Source organism: Myotis yumanensis, unplaced genomic scaffold (assembly GCF_028538775.1).
Source record: "Myotis yumanensis isolate MYYU_CA2020_CCGP unplaced genomic scaffold, mMyoYum1.0.hap1 SCAF_9, whole genome shotgun sequence".
Lineage (NCBI taxonomy): Eukaryota > Metazoa > Chordata > Mammalia > Chiroptera > Vespertilionidae > Myotis > Myotis yumanensis.
Window position 1 is genome coordinate 22,490,392 of NW_027223760.1, and position 5,317 is coordinate 22,495,708.

The window sequence follows — 5,317 nt, forward strand, 5'->3', positions numbered from 1 at the left end:
TCGCTCTGTCTGGCTGCTGCTGTCTGTGGTCTGGGCTCAGAGGCACTGGGGGAGGCGGGGTGGGGACACACCAGGCCGCCTCCCACCCAGTCTTTGTTCAGGGAGGGCTTCTGGAGTCTGTCATCCTGCAGGCTTCGCCTACCCCCCTGCTGGGCACCTCGACCCCGGGGTCCCATTCCGGTCCTGACCCAGTCCTGCTCCGAGCTGTAGCAGCCCCAGACCGGCAGGGAGTGGGAGCAACTTCTGCATATGATGCCAGAGAAGACCCTGAAAATAAACACAAATTTGTCCCTGTGGGGCTCTGAGGCAGCTGGCCTCCCTGCCCCCTTGGGTTACTCTAACCCCCCTGGGGTTCCCAGTCCAGCTTTGACCCTTTCTCGCCTGTGTACAGGAAAAGTGGACGAGCTGGGTTCAAATCCCAGTTTGGCCAATTCCATATGCCCTTGGCAATCCCCCTAACTTCTCTGTCCCTCAGTTTCCCTGTCTGTAGACTGAAGGTGATAATATCTACTTTGTAGACTTGCAGTGCGGATTCAGTGCGATTGAATGCAGGTAAAGAATTTAGGGTAGTGATTGGCACATGCCAAGGGCTGAGTAAATAAATACCATACGTGCTACCCTCTCTGAAATCGGGGGCTTCCAGCTGTCTCTTCCTTTCTCCACCCATTCATTCTTTCCTAGACTCTACTCACTCCCTGTCCACCCAGCAGACCCAGGCTTGGTCCCAAATGCCAAGGCCTCTGTTTGCTGTCGGGTCCCAGCCCGTTTTCCAGCTCCTGAGCTCAGGCCTGGCCTGGGGGTGAGCAGTGGGCAAGGCAGGGGGCAGGGCTGGGCCGTGGGCTCAGGGCGGAAGTGAGGGAAGCTGGCCACGTGGGCCCACAAGTCTGGGAAACTCCTTCGTGCAGCTGGGAAGCAGAGGGAAGTAGGGTTGGGCCCCAGACTCACAGGAAAGGGACCCTGAGGGTGGAGCCATGAATCCTGCCCAAGCCGTCTGCCTTCTGCCATAAAGGCCAGCAAATCAGAGGCCACACCTCCCCCTGCCCAGGCAGGGACAAAGGTCCCCCAGCCCATTCTCCATGCACCTTAAGACAGGGCAGCTTCTCTCCCAGGAGTGTGGGCCCCATGCAGGGCCTGAGCAGTCGGCAGCAGGGGGAGGGGAGGCTGTGAGGCCGCACTGAGCCCTGGCCTCAGCCGGTCTGGAGCGAGGCTCCTGGGAGCAGAGGAAAGCCAGGAACAGCTGGCGGAAAGGACAAGGAAGTGGCAGCTGTGTTTCCACTGTGTTAAGGCTGGTCCCTCGGGAGGCTGGGGGGAGGAGAGGCAAAGAGCCGCCAACTCAAATCCTGGAGCAGAGCTTTCTGCTGGTGACCTCGGGCAAGTGTGTAACTTTCAGCAATTGCATTTTCTTAGCTGTGCCAAGTTGCTCTAATAGCACCCACCCCATAGAGTGTCTGCGAAGGTTAAGCAAATTAATGGCTGGAAGGAGCGCTCAGTCTGGTACCTGGCACATTGGCAATAACTCCCCCCCCCCCCCTTAAAACTATGGTTTTATTGATTTCTAGAGAGAGAGGAAAGGAGAGAGACAGAAAAATCGATGAGAGAGAAACATCCTCAATCGGCTGCCTCCTGCATCCACCCCTACTGGGGATGGAACCCAAAAACCGAGCATGTGCCCTGACCAGGAATTGAACTGGTGACCTTTTGGTTCCTGGGTTGACGTTCAGCTGCTAAGCGGACCATCTGGGAGGCAATAACTCTTATTACTTCTCTTACGTGATCTCTACTTGTCACCCAACCATGCAGGTGGGGGTGAGGGGGAAGCAGGGTTTGCCACTCCAAAATACATCTTTTGGGATTTGCTTATTTTAAGCTGTTTAAACAAACAAACAAACAAAAACAAACTCAGAGAGAACCCTTGAACCTCCCCCTTTACCTGTCTAAAGGAATTCTGATAAAGACCTGCTTTAAGGAAGGGAACTGTTTATTACATTAGCATCATAATATGATCTGAGTGCTGCAGGCAAGGAGGAGCTAATTCTGTTTCTTAGACTCCCCTGGGTGTGCCATTGTTGGTGTCCCATTGTTCCCGGGTGGCCCTGCAATAATTTGTTTACTAAATATTGAGCCTTCTAACCTACCTGTGAATTGCTGCTTTCCCTTTGAAGTCACAGACCCCTGCCTCCCTCTCCTGAATCAAAATCCTATATAATAAAAGCCTAATATACAAATCAACCGAACTGTAGACGACTAGTGGAACGACCGGTGGTTATGATGTGCACTGACCACCAGGGGGAAGATGCTCAAAGCAGGAGCTGCCCCCAGCCCACAGGCCCAGGCCAGTCAAGGTGGGTGCCAGCGGGGGGGGGGGGGGGGGGGCAATTGCCCTGCCAGTCACCCCACAGATAGGCCCTGATCGCCGGCCAGGCCTAGGGGCCCTACCTGTGCATGAATTTTGTGAACCGGGCCTCTAGTAGTACATAAGCCTCTGTTGTTAGATGCATACGTTTATAATTGTCACCTTTCTGATGGATTACCCTTTAATTATTTTTAAAATATTTTTTATTGATTTCAGAGAAGAAGGGAGAGGGAGAGAGAGAGAGACACATCAATGATGAGAATTATTGATCAGCTGCCTCCTGCACGCCCCCTACTGGGGATCAAGCCCGAAACCCAGGCATGTGCCTTCACCGGAATAGAATCCGGGGCCGACCCTTCAGTCCACAGGCCAACACTCTATCCACTGAGCCAAACCAGCCAGGGCTGGATCTTGTTTTTTAATCCAGTCTGATGATTTCAGCCTTTTGATTGGACTCTTAATCTGTTCACATTATTGATAGAGTTGTATTTGCATTTGTCATTTTTCTTGTTTTCCAAATATCTCATGTCATTGTGTTCCTTTATAGCTCCTAGACTGGTGTGTGTGTGTGTGTTTGCATTAAGTAAATATTTTCTAGTATAACATTTATTTATTTATTTGTATAACATTTAAATTATCCCATTAATGACACATTTTTTACTATTTTTTTTGTTCTTTTCTTAGTGGCTGCTCTAGGGTTTACTGTGGACGGCGTACCGTAAGCCTTCCTGTTCCATTCAGGTAAGCTGTCCCCAGAAAAGGGCCCCAGTGGGCAGGAAAGTGGCCTGAGGAAGGACGGCCTTGGACCAGGGGAGCCTGAGCTGGCCACACGGTGGCCCCAGTGAGCGATACAGAGGCTGTGCTCCATTGGAGCTCGTGGGGTTGCACAGCCCTCAGGATCACTTCAGGTTACGTGTCAGGACAGATGCCCAGGTCCACGAAAACACATGTCCTGAGGCCTGCGCACAACTTCTTGGGAGACCTGTGCTCAGACTCCCCTGGCAACTGCCCCTGTTGCTCCATCCTGCACCTTGAATACCTCCCAGTGAGGCCCCAGAGCTGGTCCTCTGCCCCCAGGGACCAATGGACCGTGGGAGCAGGGTTCACTGGACATGGTGGCTACCCACCTACCCTTCCCGAGGGCACCCTAAAATTCAAGGCCTGATGTGGGACCTGCTGGAGGGCAGACAAGGGGGTGAAGGGTGGAGTGAGGGGGGTGGTCTGAGGTGAGAAAGCTTTGGGAGTGGAGGGATACTGCAGGCTTCCGCCTTTCTGGTTCGGCTAGTGGCCCTGCTGAGAAAGCAGAAGGTCCCTATTAGAATCCTACTGTGAGTGCCTTTGGGAATGTTCAGGAATAAACCTGAGAGCCGCCAGCAGGTAGAGCATGGGACAAGGTGAAGACCCAGGGTCCCCGACACACCAGGGATCAGAAAGGGCCTCACACCACTCACTCAGACTTCCATGGGCTTTTGGGGTCAGAGTTCAGCCCCTGGTTGGTGGGGCCAAAGCTGAAGCATAAAGAGGGGCACTCTGTCCTTTACCCCAAACCCCTGCCCCTCATCCCAGCTGATGCCCAATAGCAGGAGATGCTGCCGATCAAGCTCTGGTCCAAGGAGGAGTGGCAAGATGATGTCTGAGGACCTCCAGGAGAGGCCTCTCAGGAGGGGACCTGTCCTAGGCCTCCGAGCCACCCACCGTGGTCCTCCTCCCAACCTCGGTGCTAGTTCTTGGATGCCAGAAACCCTGAGCCCCCCAAGAGGTCTTCTCCATGATATGTGGGCGCCCAACCTCTCTGTCTCTCACCCTTGGACCCACAACAGCTTTCACCAAACCCTAGCCCACTGGGGTGTATGCAGCGAACCGGAGGGGTGGTTTACAGCCAAGCCAGAACCCTCGGGGTGAGGCGTGCAGGACAGAGAATGCACACGCATAGGGTGCCAGGCCCCTCCTCACCCTGCCAGTGGCCAGAAGAAAGTCTCTCCCTCCCTATCGGCTGGCTGCCATCAGCCTCACCTCCCAGGGCACTCTGATAGCAAGCAGGGTCCCCAGGCCAGGTTCCGCTCCTCCCGGCAGGAGGCCTGCACCGGGGAGCATGGCAGCTGCTCTGCAGATGTGCACACTCCACTCATCAGGGTGACAGGTCCCTTGGTCTCCACCCTGCTGGGCCTCCCTTCCCCTGCAGCACCAATGACTGAAGCTTAAACCCTGTGAACCCAACCTATGTCCCTATGTGGCCCAGATAGAGAAGGTGGGTCCTGGGCGGGGGGAGGGGTGGGGGCGGGGCGCGGGGGGCAGCCCCTGTATAAGTTTCCAGGAAGAGTGGGGAGGAGGAACAAGGCCTCTTGCCCTGCAGGACCGCACAGGCTCCCCATTGCCTGCCTCCATCCTACCTGTCCCATAGCCTCTGCTTCTCTTGCTCAGGGTCCTGTGTAGGGGGCCCTGAAGTGGGTACTTAGGAACAAGTTCTGAAAGGCTTAGAAGGGTGGGAGTCCTGGGAAAAATGATCCACCGTGTTCTTAGTGCCTTTAGGAACCAACCCCTCCCCATTCATTCTGTCATTCATCCCTTCTCAGATTCATCATTCACTCATTCATTCATTCAGGAACGCACAGCCTGGAAGAAGAGCTGGGACACTTGGCTGTCCTTGTGGAGAAGACTGAGGTGGGCAGGGGCCCAGGGTTTGCCCCCCAACCCCAACCCCGTATCCCCATGAGACCCCTCCCTTCCCAGTGGCTCTGGTTTCTTGCCACCCCCTCCCCATCCATCCTCTGCTTTTTTCCTGCCTCACTCTAGGCCCGAAGCAGCTGACTTCCTTGGCCTGCGTGACCTGGGCTCCTTGGTGTCTGGATTCTGGGTGGATTTGACTAATGGGAGGCACTGGCAAAAGGTAGGAGGGTGGGAGGGTGAAGCAGACGGGGCTCCCAGCCTTGCCAGGGCCACAGGTCCTGGAGGCAGCCCCTTCCG